At 35.8% G+C, this 19503-nt stretch overlaps 1 long non-coding RNA gene across 1 annotated transcript in view; it reads right to left on the reverse strand.

Annotated features, from left to right (window-relative positions):
• Positions 1-454: 454 nt before the first annotated feature.
• LOC140713259 (uncharacterized) overlaps positions 455-19503 on the reverse strand; it is a 58830-nt gene continuing 39781 nt past the window's right edge. Inside the window, exons 2-3 of the long non-coding RNA XR_012095150.1 lie at positions 3374-3466; positions 455-656 (exon numbers count right to left, since the gene is read on the reverse strand). This is a non-coding gene — a long non-coding RNA (uncharacterized lncRNA). The remainder of the gene's footprint in view (positions 657-3373; positions 3467-19503) is intronic.

The following is a 19503-nucleotide window of genomic DNA, read 5'->3' on the forward strand; positions in this document are numbered from 1 at the left end:
TGTCTTCATTTCCTTGAACAGTTCCTGAATTATTTATTAATTCATTATATATTAATATTACTTTTATATATATTTATATTATTTTATATATGATGGCAAAAGCTATTTTTATTAAAACATTTTTGTTTCTACATTAATCAAATGTAGACTTTAATTTTTGCTTTAATTGTAGCAATGAACATTTATCCAGTGATATTCAGAGAAATTCCAGTGTTGGATCAGTTTCTGCTCTTAATTTTTTAAAATATATATCAAGCACACATTATGTATATGTGAGATACAGCAAAACACCCATTTCTAGTACATGAAAATTTATGTGTTTATCCACATAACTGTACAATTAAGAATTGTTATAGTTCTGTATGACACAGTTTAGAAATGAATAGAGAACAGAGGCATGGGTATATGTAACTCTCGTGACATTAAAAGATATTAGAAGTGTTCTGCTGTGGCTGAAAGGGGGACATTTATGTATAACAGGAAATTAAAACACAATTATTGTAATTGATATAAATATTTTTTAACTTTTATTTTTCTTTGAGAGATGGGTTTTTGCCATGTTGGCCAGGCTGATCTCAAAATCCTGGCCTCAAGTGATTCTCCCACCTTGGCTTCGCAAAGTCCCGGGATTACAGGTGTCAGTCACTGCGCCTGGCCTGTAATTGATATGAATCCTTAGTTACCCATTGAATAGCCTAAACCTTCTCTCAGGTCAGGGAGTCTAGAAGTAATAGAAATTTATTTTTTCCAGCCATTTTTGTAGCTCAGGGGGCCATGAGACATAATTCTGGAAAATACTACGTAGAAAAAATCTGATTGCTTCTGGAAAATATTCCAGCCTTAAAAAAAGAGATACACAAGTTGAGTGATCCCATTTAACCCCTGCTCTTTCTTTTTTCTCTAGATGCCATTACACTGGGACTAGTGCCAGGAGCCTTAGCAGTCCTCTGTGACTGCACTTGAGCCAAAGGACAAGGCCAGCATCCTGACACAGGCTGAAAGTGCCTGGATTCTTTGCTGACATCACCAAGCTAGTTAACCATTCCCATATAGCCTACTTCTGGGCTTCCTATTCATCAACTTAAACATCCTAATGGTTTAAGACATCGTTAGTTTTCTGTTACACGTAATCAAAGCAGTCTTTTATTTATTGAGCATCCATTTCCAGCATGGATCTCAAACACAAATCACTTTCCCACTAAAGAAAATGAATTATAAACCCTACCTTCACATAGTGAACCAGAGAAAGTAGAAAGCAGAAAATACGTTGACATAGATACACAGATAAACGATTGTTCAGAGATCTACCAGGTCAAGCAAACACACTAAAATGATTTATTAGGTTGAGCAGTCAGGATTTCTGCAGAGTATATAAGGGTGAAGCAAAGTGATTGTATAAATTAATTGATAAAGACTATAATTTGATCAATTGCATTAAAAAAATTAGAATAAAGACCTGAAACTGAAAAGAGACAATTCCAAGATTTCCATGGGATTGCCAGGCAAAAAAAAGGAAGAACTATGATAACACAAAAAATGAGAGTCCCAACTGATCAGAAAAGCCTCCTTCTTGGCCCCTCTAGTCTTATCTCCAGTCCCTAGCAATATCATTAGTCCATGAAGAAGTATCTAATTGTTTTAAATTGTGTGTTTAAATTAATTTATAATGAAACTAACATAGGTATTATTCTGTTTTAAGATTTAGGCATATTAAATAAATCACTTCATTAATCCCAAATTCAAACACCGCTGTTTATTTTTTTACATTGGTGTCTTGATGGATTGAATTCTACCTAATAAAAATTTCCCTAATTTTGTTGCATTTAGTAAATACCTCCTCCCTCTCCAAATTCTATATCTAGATAAAGTTATTTCTCTTATTCATGTCCATTCAGAATATCTCTACCTGAACCAAGAAGTAGAGTTTGGGTTTTATGATAACTAGTTGGGCACTTCATGAAACGTCTGTGAAATGAGGTGTGAGCTCTTAGCCCATAAAACAATAATTCCCATTCTTTACCACTAGATTCAGAAAACATGGACTCATGTTTGAAACATTTCATGAGGTAGAGGAAGAACCCCTAACATGTGATATAGTATATCCAGTTCCTTGGTGTGCTGAAGCCAAGACAGATTTCAGAGTTTGTTAAACAAAATTATAATAGTTAGCTGTAGTGAGGTATCAGCCTGTGTCCCAAACATTCTCTCACTTTCTTTCTCACTGTATCTCAGAGCTTGAATTTTCACATGGCAAAATCGAGCACAGAGAATTATTGGATGCACAGTGGAGAACACTGGAGAAACGGATGACTTCTTGTCTAAGAAGATGTATTATTGCTGTTTTCCTAACTACATCGAGACTATTCAACATCTTTTCCTGGGCATAAAAGGATTATTTACAACACGTATCAGCCTGAGCCACTAATAGAGAAGAGTGAGTAGTGACAAAATTTCATGATTTCAGAGGTCTCAATGATTTTTTTCATGCTAAATGCAAAATATCTCAAGTTCCAAGCATTTGCATGATGCTTCTATTATTGTAATATGCCCAACTTTAATATGTAATTTAGAAATCTGAAGCTAAAGTCCTTTGTTCTCAATCTTTTGTGTCCAAAGTAATTCATGTTATTCAAGTCAAATTTTCCATCACGTAGTGAATTTTTCTACTGCTAAAGAGAACTTTATTTTTCCCATCTCTAGGCTCTCTTGGACTACAGTTAAAGTATTAAAAAAATAAAATATCAGTACTTTTACTAGAAAATCTGCTCAAATCTGAGTTCTGGATATGTAAATTCACAAGTATGACATTCAATGACAAACCATTGTCCATGAATCCTAAGAATATCGATAATAAATAGAACGTATTGTAAACTGTGTGCCAGGCACTTGCCAAGCCATTTCACTTGGCAATGTAAATTTACACTTATGCAAGACCTTTATTTCCAAGTATTTCTACTAATACTCCATTGTATTTTCACGTGATAACTCAAAGGCAAGTATCATCTCTCTTTCTTTTATGTATGAAAAAGCTGTGACAAAGTCCATGCTTCTGTTTATGTAAAAATGAAAGCAACAACTTAATGTTGGAAGGAAGTCAGGATGCAGAACAAAGTCTGATATCATTATATGCCTCTAATTTTTGCTTAATAAAATATTTTCTCTGAAATTACAATACATTATATATACTATGCATTAGCATTCTCAAAATGCTTTTTCATACAGTATCTCATTTGAACTTCACAATCACCCTTTAACAGGTGTGTGTGCATATGTTTTTCAAATGGGACAATAATATTTTGGTCATTGTCCAAAAGTAAAAATAATCCAATTTTTAAGATAAAAGCAGATACTAAAAGATGTCAAAGTGACTTACCCAAGTTCACATAGCTTCACTTCTGGACTTCCAGTAGGTACCATGCTCTTCTCATCATAGCAAATCACAACCAAAATTTGGTTTTTTCCTTTTCTATAAAAATGTTAAAATATATTGCTCTCATTTCTTAAAATCATCAAGGAATTTTTACTAGACATCAATATTGTTCTACTTCTCTCTCTTTGTAAGTTAAAACACCATGAGACTGGCTTTCTAATCAGCATACCAGCTACCAATTCTGAAACTGTCCTTCAAGGCAGTCACCTTGAAAATCTTTAGTCCCATTACAAGCATAACTGACTGATCAAAACATGTTTAAAATGTTTTAGGAGTTACTTTGAAAATCAGGTTACAAGCCACAAAAGAATATCGCTTTCTTTACTTAATAGTTATACCTCATTTAAAAAAAAATTAATAACAGTTTAATCACTCACTTTCTTTACCAGATGAGCCTCGGATTTCTTTGGACCTTTCCCAAATATAATATTTTTGCTCAAAGCATGAAAAATTTTTACTGTGAAATACAATTTTCAAGGTTTGCATGGTCCTGTGGGACAATTCCACAAGAGAAATTCCAAGAATGAGTTGTCCAAAGGCGGCATCCCTGAAATGAGTATGAAGCCTGCCAAGTTGATGACTTTGATGGAACTAACTTTTCCTTAGTGTGTAAGTTTTTAAGTTTTATTTCAAAATAAGTTTTATTAAAAAATAAGTTTGTCACACCTCATGTACTATATGATTTCATATGCACACAGTGCCTAGGGAGATTTTACATAGATTTTGTCTAAAAAGAGGAAGCTATTCACATGGCTGCCAAAATTAAGTCCTCTAGAGGGTGATTTTCTGAACTAGCAATGATTCAATTGCCAAATAACTTCTGTTTCGTACAATTTAGCAAGTTTCAATTCAACCTACCAATTTTCCCATTATGCCACTTTTAAGAGAGGAGATCGTTTTAACCCCAGTAGAGCATTTCAGTAAATTGCCCACTATAGAAACGCTAAGGATATGTTATAACACCTCTTTTCTTCCACAGAAATAATACCTTTCTGACACTTTGACAAGTTAATGAAGCATTTCTCTCCCATATGAAAAAATCAGTTGGCATTCCTTCATCAAGCAAGTAAGCTTCCAAATGCTTCTTCATTTGACCCTCAAAACACCTTTTAGCACTTTTCTTATGAGTGATGTCAACTGCCATGCAAGTCACTTGGTACATTCCCAGACCTTTTAAAAATAATTCCATCACATTGGTTAATCCTAGGGGGTCTCTCTAGAACTAAGTGCACTTGTAAAACTATTCATAAAAAGGTCTCCTATTTCTGTCTCTACTTCCTTTAACACCATAGTTATATTTTACTTGGACGAAGAAACACATCAAATTGCAATGCTTAGAATATTGGTCCATTTTTAACTGCTTCAAGGAGCCTGTTCCCTGCACCTTCATCCTTCTTACTAATAAATTTGATTAAGGTAAATCCTCTTTTGTGAAACCAGAAACCAAATTTTTCTGCTATTCTCCCAATGCTTGCATTTGGCTTCAGTCTCCATTAATTAGCCACTTGGATCTTTAAAAGTCCTCACCTCTTTTTCCTTGTCTATGTGTACACTCTTTAAAAGCCTGTCAGCAGTCAGTTGAAATGTTTAGTCTTGCTTGAAATTAATTTTCCACTTTTATTGTTCCAATTATTTGGCAAGTTTTATGGCTTTATAATAATTCCCTGGAGCCCTTTGAACCTGTTACGCCTTTTATGTTTATGCTAGAGGTGTTTCCTTAGCAACACGATTCTGCTGACTGTCTGTTACATGACATATAGGTAGTGAACATGTCCAAGCTGTGAATATGAAGATAATTGTCATAGGTTGTGATGTTTTGAACCTCCAAAATACTTTTTAAATTTTGGTTGCAATCAGAAGATTATTTTTTAAATCAACCTTATATTTCTTCAACCAGTGTGCTTTCTCTGTATCTTTGATTCAGTTCTACTTCCTTTGCTAAAACAAGTTTGCAAGACTTGGTTAATTAATAAGGTCATGGAAATATTGCAATAGGAAGATTTTATCAATTTCAGAAAAATAACAGTTTCTATAAATCCCACTACTTTGGTCCACATGCTTTTTAAACTGGTGAATTGATAATACTAAAATCCCATGATATTATCATTTGACTACTGAAATACTATCTATTCATTCAGTCATTCAACAAACATTAATGTAGCAGTGCTGTATATAGATTTGTGAAATTACAGACTACACATTACTGTAAATTTTGCATGGTCTCTTATAGGCCTTTAGACTATACTAGTATGTATGGCTCCTATAGAATGGAGCCTAACTAAACTAAACCTAAACTAACTGCAGTTATGTTTAGTAGTTCTCTAGAACAAAAGCAGTTAGCCAACAAATGGCATTCCCTTCTTTTCCAGTCTCTTTGATGATTCAGGGAATGATGGTCACTTACATTCACACACAAATTCCAGTTCAATTATTTCTTATTTTATTTCAAGTCATTGTGTGTTTTCGAGAGAAAGAATGTGATATGGTAGAAAGATCACAGACTCAACAACAAACAGATCTGAGTTCAAATCTCAGCTCTGCCCTTTCCTGTGTGACCTTGAGCAAGTACACAATCTCATTATGGCCCAGTTTCCTTATGTGCAATAAAGGTTATTGTGTGAATTATATAGCATATATAAAATACTTGGTATGTAGTTGGTATTTTCGAATAAACATTTTAATTAATACGCTTAAGGTGCCCATGTTGGAGTTAGAATTTTGTCTTCACAAAAACAGTGTTTATATTAATGGTTTAGATGTCATACATTAATTCCTTCTTATCCATCTGAGCTGAAGGCAAAAATAGAGATTGGTTTCTCTAGGAAGGATCTGTAGAACTAATACATATTTTGGTAATTGGCAGTAGGATGCTCCTGTATAAAACATCTAAAAATCTAATCCATGGGATTTAGATGCTTAAAAATTCAAATAGTTAATAGAATTGCTATTGTGGAGCTTAAAAGTTTCCAACAAAGAAAAGGATTCAGTTGTATCAGTTTTTCCTCAAGTATTTTGAAGCTGAGATGTTAGTTGTATAAAAATTTAGAACTGTTTGTATTCTCATAGTAGATTGATCCTATCATTAATATGTAACGTCTTTATTCCTGGTAATATTCTTTGTTCTAAAGTCCACTTCAACACTAACATAGCATCTTCTGGCTTCTTTTGACTAGTGTTTGCTTAATACTGTGTTTTCCATTCTTTTACTTTAACTCACCTGTGACTTTATATTCAAAGTGGATCTCTTATAAACAGGACAAAGATGGGTCTTGCTTTTTAGTTAGTCTAACAATTTGCATTTTATGTGTAATATAATTGCCTACTTATGTATTTATCAACATCTAATTATTAATATGGTATGGTTGAAAATCTGTCATCTTTCTAATAGTGCTCAATGCTCCATCTTTTCTTTGTACCTTGTTCCTCTTTTCCTGGCTAGTTTTGGATTAAGCATTTTTGTATCCCATTTTATCTTCACTATTGTCTTATTTGCCATACCTCTTTGTTTTACCTTTTTAGTGACTTCTCAGGGTTTACAACATACATCTTTAACCTATCTCATGCTAACTTCAAGTGATATATCATTACACAAGCTATAAAAAGTTTACAATAGCACACCTCCATTTCCCTCTCCTATCCATTATGCTATTATTGCTATGCATTTTACTTCTACATGTGTTATAAACCCCACAATCAATTGTCATTATTTTGGCCTTAAGCAATGAAGTATCTTTTAAAGATATTTTTTAATTCTTTTAGTCAAAAGAATGTAGAGTGCCAGAAATGATGAAAGATTGGTAAAGATAAAACACATTTTATCTTTAAAAGAAGGGTCTAAATTTTACCTGGTATCACTTCTCTTCTGCATGAAGAACTCCCTTCTTTTAATGAAGTTCCAAAAGCAATGAATTATCTTGGCTTTTTGTCAGAAAATTTTTCTTAATTTTTGGAATATAATTTCATTAGATAAAGAAGTCTAAAGAATTAGACTCCAGTTAAAAGTTCTCATTTATTTCAAATGTGGATTAAAATAATCTACCTTGATGAGAAAATCTTTTAACAAACAAAAAATTCCAGGTCGTTTTCTGGATAATTTTCAAACTAAGAATTGACTTCCAATTTCTTCCCCATTCTCCACAAAAAAAGAAAAAAAGTCACTTTAGGAATCCATGTGGATTTTGTTTTATCAAATACTTTGACAAGAAGACAGATTATTTTTCTTTGTTGTTGTTGTTGTTTTAAGACAGAGTCTCCCTCTGTTACCCAGGCTGGAGTGCAGTGGCGCAATCTCGGCTCACCTCACCGCAACCTCCGCCTCACAGGTTCAAGCAATTCTCTTGCCTCAGCCTCCCAGGTAGCTCTGAAGTAGCTGGGATTACAGGCACCTGCCACCATACCCAGCTAATTTTTTTGTATTTTTAGTACAGAAGGGGTTTCACCATGTTGATCAGGCTGGTCTTGACCTTCTGACCTCAGGTAATCCACCCATCTCAGCCTCCCAAAGTGCTGGGATTACAGGCGTGACCTACTGCACCTGGCCCAGATTATTTTTCTAATAAAAGAATCTAAGCATTACTTATGGAAACATGCTTGGCTAGATTTCAACATTGCTTAAAACCAGTGACCTTTTTCCCTTCTATCTTCTACTCTTCTGAACCAGAATGCCTATAACTTTTATATTCTGAAGATATTCCAAGGGAAATGACATGAATTGGGCATTGCTGTCGCTATCATAGCACAGTCAAAAGTATGCTATTCTAATTATGCTATAAATGAAATAAAAACAGAAACTCCAGTCTTTTGAGCTATAAAGTGGAATTAATAAAACAACACGTAAAATTGTCTAGCGCAATGTTTGTCATATGGCAAACTCTCAGTAAAAGTTTTTTGAAAAACTGCCAAATGAGGAAGGCATTAATTTACTATACTTTGAAGTTTTCGTTATTAGCTTAAAATAGAACACATCAAAAATAAAAAAACTTCAATTTTATTGGAAATGTTAACTTTATCTGAATTATTACTCTAAAATAGAAGGAAAAGATAAATACTCTGTTTTAGATCTAAGTGATACCTGGTTTCAGAATAAAGAGGTTAACAAATGTGCATGTCATATTATTTGTTCTCTGTTCTAACTAAGCATCACTTAGGAGCTATGCAAACTATCAAGAAGGAAAGTATAATATTGTGAGTTCAACAGATAGACACCCAAAAGGACTAGCTGCCTACTTCTTATTTTTGTTTTTGTTTCTTTTTACTCTGGCTTTCTGAAACAGCTGTATTGAGACATAATTTACATATAATCAAGTCCACCTATTTAAAGTATACAGTTTAATCATTTTTAGTATGTCTACAGAGTTGTATAACCATGACCACAATATAATTTTAGAACATTTTCATCACTCCAAAAGGAAATCTTTCAACTATTAGTTGTAATTCTCCATTTCCCCCCTTCCAAAGCCCTAAGTAACCAATGATCTCTGTCTCCATGGATTTGCTATTCCATACATTTTGTATCAATGAAATTACATAACATGTAGCGTTTTGTAACTGGATTTTTCCTTAATTCTCATGTCACCAGCTCAAACTTATTTCCTAAAAGGGAAGTTGATGGGGATGCATTATGAATATAGAATTAAAATTATAACATTTTAGACATTTCTCCAAATAAGATATTAAAATAGCCAATATGCACTTGAAAACTGTTCAACATCATTAGCCACCAGGGAAATACAAATTAAAACCATGACGAGATACCACTTTATCCCCATTAGAATGGCTATAACTTTAAAAAAAGACAGAGACTAACAAGTGTTGATGAGAATATGGATACATTGAAACCCTCATAGATTGCTGGTGAGAATGTAAAATGGTAGAGCCACTTTAGAAAACTATCTGTAAGTTCCTTAAATGGTTAAATATACAGTTACCATGCCATTCCATTTCTAGATATATTCCATTCCTGGGTATTTAAACCCAAGAGAAATGGAAGCATACACCAAAAAATTGTGCATAAATGTTCATAACTGCATTATTTATAATAACCAAAAAGTGTAAAAAACTCAAATGTCCATCAACTGATGGATAGGTAAATAAAATGTGGTATATTCATACCATGGAATATTATTGGGCAATAAAATGAAATGAAGTACTGATACATGCTATCACATGAATGAACCTTGGACACATTACGCTAAAGGAAAGTGGCCAGTTACAAATGACCGTATTGTCTGATCCCATTTATATGAAATGTTCAAAACATGCAAGTCTATAGAGACAGAAAATAGATTATTGGTTGCCTAGGGTCAGGGAGATTTGGCCTAAAGGGGATGACAGTTAAGAGGTGTAGGGGCATGAGGTTCCTTTTGGAGTAATGAAAATCTTCTAAAATTGTGATGATGGATGTGCAACTCTGAGAATATACTAAAAGCCATTAAATTATATACTTTAAAAGAGTGAATTATATGGCATGTAAATTAAATCTCATAAAACTATTTTTAAAAGAAAAAAAGACAAAAATAAAAAGTCAATTTGCCTTTCCTTTAATAAATATGCAATATTGATGAACCAAAATTAAAATTATGACATTTGTATTCAGACTTGTCATATGTTGAAATCTTATTGAATAATCGGATGTCCAATGTATGGCAAGATACACATCATTGCTTCAAAATTTCAGGATATTTCTAACCTTTAAAATAAAATCAGACTGAGACCAGAAGTCTGCGCACTTCAGGTCTAAATTAGTTCAAAACAAGAGGACATACATTAAGGAATATTTGTTCAAATCTGGTAAAGTATTACAGAATCACTGGTTATTTTATTTCTGGAAAGAACAGCTGGAAGTAGGTACCCTTTTATCTCCAAGTAAACACAATTACTTTGTCAGTTTCCACTGTTCAGGACATCAATATTTTCCGTCATTTCTGTTATTAAACTCACATTCAGCTGATTGATAACTTTTTTCACTATCCTCATAAAGGGATATGGGTAAGTGTGACTTCCTATTTCTACCTTCATTTTCAAAGCTCAAAAAGTCAAAAATAAAAGAAAAATATTTTTGTTGTTTGATTAGCCAAACTATAAAATGGAAGTTGAGCTTTCTGGGAAAAAAATATACAGATCTGCCAAGTAAATTCACAAAAATTGGCATATGCTGATACATTGAGGAGAGATAATGTACACTATACATTCTCCATTCAAGTCCAGATATTACTTAAAGCATTCAGTGCCAATATTAATTTTATTTTCTACCCAGAACTTACTGGGTATTAAAAAACAGTTTTATATAGATTTTGCTAAATAATCAATGTAAATAATAGTCACTGAATTATACCTGGTCAATTTCGGTAATGTTATAGTAGAAAATAAATTGAGGGTTGGGATGAGGGAAATCAGTTGACAAGACCAGAAAAGGGGCACAGTATTTCCAGGACTTGATTCTACTGCAAAGATAAGTACATATGATAAGGCTAATATTTTTCATTCAACAGTTACTAACATTGTTCTGGGTGTTGACATACACCAGTGAACAAGACAGACAAAATCCCTGTCCTTAAGGAGGTTTTATTTCTAAGGTTTATAAAACTAAAACACAAACACAAACACAAATCCATCTCTCTTTGCAGTTTCAAAACATATAATGGAATGTAACCAGGGTAACCATGTCCCAGTTTGACATTTCATCTGGTGCCACTTAGGAATCTTGACATCATGAAAATAGTAATAAATCACTTTAGACCAGTGCTTAGATATGTAGACAAATTAGATGTACTCAACTTGGTAACCACTTCTCTATATTAAATGCAAATCATAGGCCTAGTAACAGTGTAAGGGAAAATAGTAGCAAAACTGTTTCCACCACTGACCACTCAGGCACAGGAACTGGTCTTAGAAGCAACAAGAGTGTGCATGTGTGTGGATATAGTCAGGGGATTGGTACACACACAGATGGGCACTCAGTATTTTGATGTAGTGGAATGGAAATTTCATGGAACTGGGAATCAGAAGACCTGCCATATCTTGTGAAAGTCTCAAATATTTGGGGATGCATTAAATTTTACCTTTAAGGAAAAGATCTGAACTACAGTCAAACTTAGCTCTAAAACTGAGTCTATGATTTCCTATGCAAAACCTTGAGGCTTCAACTCCTGAATTTTATCTGCAGAAAGTCATAGATGGCAGTCTTTCACACTACAAGAAGTAGTAAACAATTAGGTTTAAAAAATCAGTGATCTCAGATATACTTTTCTTTCCACCTTTCAGTTCCTTCCCATAGCTTGTGTATTTTGAAAGTCGGATCAAAACACAGGTGATAGGGAATAGAGTTCAACATTAGTATGTGCAGAGGATGAGGAAATTAATTAACAGGAGTGGGGAGTGGTCATGTCAAGGAATCCTTAGATCTTTCCTGAGGTAAGGGAAAGACTGCAGGGTACAAAGGGGCAGTAGGGAAAGTGGAACTATGATAAAAACAGACACAAGCAATGACATGAAATGAAAATCTCCTACTGTGCCTTCCTCATCTCACTCTGTTCTCGTTATTCTCCACCATGGGCCACTTGTTGAGAATCTGTAGGACCCTCTCAAGGATCTAGAGCACCTTCTTGATGCTACTAGCTCCACAGGACTTCCTCCTGTGGCCATTCTCTTTTCCCTCTACCTACCTCCAACTACCATTAACCCTAGTGCAAGCCCTTCCCTAGTATGTTTACCTGAGAATAATCTAATTAATTAATTCTCACTAGGTATTACTGATTAGGCCGATCCTATGAGGCTGTGCATTTTAACAGGCATGACCATCACCCAAAGGGTTGTTAAAGGTGAAAAGGGCCTTAAAAGTACCAGAAACGGAAGCCAGGTCCATCCTCCACCCTCTGCACCTCACTGGCCTGCTGTACCAGCCACACCAGCCCTGACGTTGTGTGCATTAGTTCTTCTCTGTACCATTCTGCCTCAAATGGAGGAGTTCCCAGAACCAGAAGATTTGTGTTATGAAGGCTTTTGAAGCAAAACAGCCTATCCAACACCCTTAAACATTCCCTATAGACTCTCCTCTTTTTGACTCACCCATTAGGCTTCCCAGAGAAAGTAGACAGCAATATCTTTAGCCCTGGATTTAAACACCTGTGTGTAAAGTCAAGCAAGCTCACCATGGTTTTTAAAATATTAAAAACTTGTCCCCAGAGGTGGAGTCTACAGAGGCAGGCAGGCCTCCTTGAGCTGCAGTGGGCTCCACCCAGTTCAACTTTCCCGCTTTTGTTTACCTACTTAAGCCTCAGCAATGGTGGGCGCCTCTCCCGCAGCCACCTGCCGCCTTGCAGTTAGGTCTCAGACTGCTGTGCTAGCAATGAGGGAGGCCCACTGGGCATGGTACCCTCCAGGCCACGTGTGAGTATATAATCTCCTGGTGTGCCGCTTGCTAAGACCCTTGGTAAAGCGCAGTATTAGGGTGGGAGTTACCCGATTTTCCAGCTGTTGTGCGTCTCAGTTTCCCTTGGCTAGGAAAAGGAATTCCCTTCCCCCAGCGCTTCCCAGGTGAGGCGATCCCTCCCCCTGCTTCAGCTTGCTGGTCTGGCTGCACCCGCTGACCAGCAGGGTCTTTCTAACCTGCCCCAGTGAGATGAACCCAGTACTTAAGTTGAAAACGTAGAAATCACCGGTCTTATGTGTCAAGCACAGGCTGGGAGCTGGAGGCTGGAGCTGTTCCTATTCTGCCATCTTGGGTCCCCCCTCCATCTGAGTCCTTTCATGTAAACCAAGTCCTTAGAGACTTACAAAGAGACTTAGACTCCCATACAATAATAATGGGAGACTTTAACACCCCACTGTCAACATTAGACAGATCAAAAAGACAGAAAGTTAACAAGGATATCCAGGAATTGAACTCAACTCTGCACCAAGCAGACCTAATAGATATCTACAGAACTCTCCACCCCAATCAACAGAACATACATTCTTCTCAGCACCACGTCACACGTATTCCAACATTGACCACATAGTTGGAAGTAAAGCACTCCTCAGCAAATGTAAAAGAACAGAAATTATAACAAACTGTCTCTCAGACCACAGTGCAATCCAACTAGAACTCAGGACTAAGAAACTCAATCAAAACTGCTCAACTACATGGAACCTGAACAACCTGCTCCTGAATGACTACTGGGTACATAACGAAATGAAGGCAGAAATAAAGATGTTCTTTGAAACCAATGAGAACAAAGATACAACATACCAGAATCTCTGGGACACATTTAAAGCAGTGTGTAGAGGGAAATTTATAGCACTAAATGCCCACAAGAGAAAGCTGGAAAGATCTAAAATTGACACTCTAACATCACAATTAAAAGAACTAGAGAAGCAAGAGCAAACACTGAATATTCAAAAGCTAGCAGAAGGCAAGATATAACTAAGATCAGAGCAGAACTGAAGGAGATAGAGACACAAAAAACCCTCCAAAAAAAATCAATGAATCCAGGAGCTGGTTTTTTGAAAAGATCAATAAAATTGATAGACCACTAGCAAGACAAAGAAGAAAAGAGAGAAGAATCAAATACACGCAATAAAAAATGATAAAGGGGATATCACCACCAACCCCACCGAAATACAAACTACCATCAGAGAATACTATAAACACCTCTATGCAAATAAACTAGAAAACCTAGAAGAAATGGATAATTTCCTGGACACTTACACTCTCCCAAGACTAAACCAGGAAGAAGATGAATCCCTGAATAGACCAATAGCAGACTCTGAAATTCAGGCAATAATTAATAGCCTACCACACAAAAAAAGTCCAGGACCAGACAGATTCACAGCCGAATTCTACCAGAGGTACAAGGAGGAGCTGGTACCATTCCTTCTAAAACTATTCCAATCAACAGAAAAAGAGGGAATCCTCCCTAACTCATTTTATGAGGCCAACATCATCCTGATACCAAAGCCTGACAGAGACACAACAAAAAAAGAGAATTTTAGACCAATATCCGTGATGAACATCGATGCAAAAATCCTCAATAAAACACTGGCAAACCGAATCCAGCAGCAGATCAAAAAGCTTATCCACCATGATCAAGTGGGCTTCATCCCTGGGATGCAAGGCTGGTTCAACATACACAAATCAGTAAACCTAATCCAGCATATAAACAAAACCAAGGACAAAAACCACATAATTATTTCAATAGATGCAAAAAAGGCCTTTGACAAAATTCAACAGCCCTGCATGCTAAAAATTTTCAATAAATTTGGTATTGATGGAATGTATCTCAAAATAATAAGAGCTATTTATGACACACACACAGCCGATATCATACTGAATGGGCAAAAACTGGAAAAATTCCCTTTGAAAACTGGCACAAGACAGGAATGCCCTCTCTCACCACTCCTATTCAACGTAGTGTTGGAAGTTCTGGCTAGGGCAATCAGGTAAGAGAAAGAAATCAAGGGTATTCAGTAAGGAAAAGAAGAAGTCAAATTGTCCCTGTTTGCAGATGACATGATTGTATATTGAGAAAACCCCATTGTCTCAGCCCAAAATCTCTTTAAGCTCATAAGAAACTTCAGCAAAGTCTCAGGATACAAAATAATGTGCAAAAATCACAAGCATTCTATACACCAGTAACAGAAAAACAGAGTCAAATCAGGAATGAACTCCCATTCACAATAGCTTCAAAGAGAATAAAATACCTAGGAATCCAACTTACAAGGGATGTAAAGGACCTCTTCAAGGAGAACTCCAAACCACTGCTCAGTGAAATAAAAGAAGACACAAACAAATGGAAGAATATACCATGCTCATGGATAGGAAGAATCAATATTGTGAAAATAGCCATACTGCCCAAGGTAATTTATACATTCAATGCCATCCCCATCAAGCTACCAATGACTTTCTTCACAGAATTGGAAAAAACTGCTTTAAAGTTCATATGGAACCAAAAAAAAACCCAGCATTGCCAAGACAATCCTAAGTCAAAAGAACAAAGCTGGAGGCATCATGCTACCTGACTTCAAACTATACTACACGGCTACAGTAACTAAAACAGCATAGTACTGGTACCAAAACAGAGATATAGACCAATGGAACAGAACTGAGCCCTCAGAAATAATACCACACATCTATAGCCATCTGATCTTTGACAAACCTGACAAAAACAAGAAATGGGGAAAGGATTCCCTATTTAATAAATGGTGCTGGGAAAATTGGCCAGTCATAAGTAGAAAGCTGAAACTGGATCCTTTCCTTATCCTTATACGAAAATTAATTCAAGATGGATTAGAGACTTAAATGTTAGACCTAAAACCATAAAACCCTAGAAGAAAACCTAGGTAATACCATTCAGGACATAGGCATGGGCAAAGACTTCATGTCTTAAACACCAAAGGCAATGGCAACAAAAGCCAAAATTGACAAATGGGATCTAATTAAACTAAAGAGCTTCTGCACAGCAAAAGAAACTACCATCACAGTGAACAGGCAACCTACAGACTGGGAGAAAATTTTTGCAATCTACTAATCTGACAAAGGGCTAATATCCAGAACCAACAAAGAGCTCAAACAAATTTACAAGAAAAAAACAAAAAAACTCATCAAAAAGTGGGCAAAGGATATGAACAGACACTTCCTAAAAGAAGAAATTCATACAGCCAACAGACACATGAAAACATGCTCATCATCACTTGCTATCAGAGAAATACAAATCAAAACCACAATGAGACACCATCTCACACCAGTTAGAATGGCTATCATTAAAAAATCAGGAAACAACAGGTGCTGGAGAGGATGTGGAGAAATAGGAATGCTTTTACACTGTTGGTGGCACTGTAAACTAGTTCAACCATTGTGGAAAACAGTGTGGCGATTCCTCAAGGATCTAGAACTAGATGTACCATATGACCCAGCCATCCCATTACTGGGTATATACCCAAAGGACTATAAATCATGCTGCTATAAAGACACGTGCACACATATGTTTATTGCGGCACTGTTCACAATAGCAAAGACTTGGAATCAACCCAAATGTCCATCAGTGACAGACTGGATTAAGAAAATATGGCACATATATACCATGGAATACTATGCAGCCATAAAAAAAGGATGAGTTCGTGTCCTTTGTAGGGACATGGATGCAGCTGGAAACCATCATTCTCAGCAAACTATCGCAAGAAGAGAAAACCAAACACCGCATGTTCTCCCTCATAGGTGGGAATTCAACAATGAGATCACTTGGATACAGGAAGGGGAACATCACACACCGGGGCCTATTGTGGGGCGGGGGGAGGGGGAGGGATAGCATTAGGAGATATACCTAATGTAAATGACGAGTTAATGGGTGCAGCACACCAACATGGCACATGTATACATGTGTAACAAACCTGCACGTTGTGCACATGTACCCTAGAACTTAAAGGATAATAATAATAAAAAAAAAATTTTAAACTTTTTGGATAAAAGGTTTTGGTTAAATAATTCATCCTTGTGTTATTAATTATATTCTGAGTTTTAAAAATGCTTCTCATTCACCAATCCTTTTTGTCTCTGAAGACAATCATGTGAGGTGGTTGGAGAGTTTATAGCATTAGATGATCATTTAGAACATTAGATAACATAACATTGTCACTTTTGCATATTAAAAAAAATAGTGGTTTAGAGTACAGTATCAGGACTAAACTGCCTAAGGATGAATCCTGCCTCTACCACTACTAGTGTGTGACCTTGGACAATTTATTTTACCCATCTGTTCTTCAATCTCCCTGTCTATAAAAATTAGCGTAAAACTAAGACTTACTTCTTAGAGTTATTTGATAACTAAATGAACTAATGCAAGAATAGTGCTCAATACATTGCCTGACACCTGATAAGTACTCAAAAAGTGGTAGTTTGAGTTAGTATCTTCACCACAACCACCACCACTACCATCATCATCAACATTAACATCAGAAATGACTATGTACTCAGAACAAATTAATCGTTTGATTACCACATCCTTACTTCACTTTGTGCCAATATAGACATTGTCTTGATGTTGCTGCTCACTGCTAACATCAACTCTTTGTCTTTGAAATTTATTTTCCTCTACTTTTGCCACAGCTGATCTCAAGAGGCATAAAGTAGTTTAATGAAACGAAATGAATTCAATGAGTCATCTTTGTATCCATTAAAAAGAGGAAAGTAATATTTGAAATGGCAACATTCTGAATAGATGTATGGAGACTCTCTCCATATCTGGAATGTAATATCAAAATATTTCAGGGCTATGATAAGTGTTGTATTAATAGAAGACCTAAAAGCTTTTAAATATCTTTACATGGCTTTCTGCTCCTTAGGCACTAAACATATCAATAATTCACAATTAGCACAATAATAATTATGACACTGATAGAAATTATATTCATTTAATAAAGTTAGTATTCAATAAATAAGGTTACCTCAACCAATGTTTTGCATCAGGGGTGAAAAGCTTTATGGGAATTGTTTGTTTGATTTTTAACACAATTCCAAAAGATACAGGTAACAAAATCCATATCTCTAATGAAGGTAAAATTAGAATATTTACACTTTATAACTTGACCTAAAAAAATTTACCAGCATAATCAAACTACAGGTGACAGCCCATAAACTAAACATCTACTATTTCCATCAAAGACAAATTTCAATTAGTTCCTTTATCCATTCTTAACTAACTACCTTTACTGTAACTTTACCTTTAATGTAAATTCACATCACATCCTCTCACTAAGGAGGGATGACCCTGACTAGAAACTGTCTTTCTTGACTGCCTTCATTTTCACATAATAATATAAATTCAAAGCCAGTGCCTCTTACCTATTAACAAGAACGGGTCTGATACCTATTCTTCAGGGTTTTTTCAGGAAGCCTAATCTTGAACCTAGTGGAAAGGCTTTACATGGCTATCAAAAACCAAATTTAAAAAAAGCAACAGTTATACAATGTTGCCTGAAAGAGTCCAGTAGTCAGTTCTACCATATACTCTAAAACCTGTCCTCAGATTAAAATAGACCAATAGAACATTGCCCACATGGATTGAATTATTAATTTACACACATCCGCATTCTCCTTCATACCCCATTGGCTTTCCCTGAGGGACATTCTTGAAAAAAAAAAAAAAAGAAAAGAAAGAAAGAAAGAAAAAGAAAAAACAGCAACATGGGAAGTACTTTTTACCACCAGAATGTTGGGGAGGTCATTGTTTATTATACGACAAGAAGCTTTCATGGGTAAAGAGGGTGGGACAAGAATTTAAGACAAGCAGTTAAACAAGCACTAATCAAAATAAGTTCAAGATGGCAACACTGCTTGATGTAGAAAGATTCATGTCCCCAAAGGCACCCATCTAGCCTCCCAGAGGGAGCATGGCACGTTCATCCCAAAGATTTCTGTTCTGGGCTTGAGGTGCTACCAGAGTGGTAACCCCCCTCCATTGAATTCATTTCTTACCTAACCTCCAATATGTCCCCTGGACTTCAGGTCATGCTGAAGAACAATCCAGAAGAAAGTTTTATGTTTTTATAAATCTCATCCTATTCTCAGCCTCACTTTCCCATCAGATCAAGCAAGTTCTACCTTTGGGTGAAACTCGATTCCTTACCATATTGTTATAAATTACAATTGACTCAAATCCCAGTAGCTATGGCAGCAAGGCAAATACCACATTCCCAGATGTTGTGCTTCCCTGTATCTTATGCTATTTACTTTTTCCAACATAGTGACTTTCTCTGGTTTACCATACTCTCACTTCTTCTGGATATCCCACAGTAATAAGATTTTGGTGAAAATAAAATTGTGTATGTGTGTGTGTGCGTGTGTAGACAGAGAGAGAGAGATAACATAGCATTTTGGGGGTTACTATCTTTAGATGGGTCTGCTTGCAAAATTGGTCTTTGGCTGGCATCTGAGGACTTGGCTTTCAGAATATTCTCTATGTTAATAAGGCTGTTTTGTCTATATGAGTTACTGTACTGTTATTGTACCAGCTTGCCTACACTGATTGTACAAGAAAATGTGATTGATGGTGAATACTTGCTTCCCTTCTGGAAATTTGCTGTGTGACTGGCCACACCAG

Source organism: Chlorocebus sabaeus, chromosome 13, assembly GCF_047675955.1.
Source record: "Chlorocebus sabaeus isolate Y175 chromosome 13, mChlSab1.0.hap1, whole genome shotgun sequence".
Classification (NCBI taxonomy): domain Eukaryota; kingdom Metazoa; phylum Chordata; class Mammalia; order Primates; family Cercopithecidae; genus Chlorocebus; species Chlorocebus sabaeus.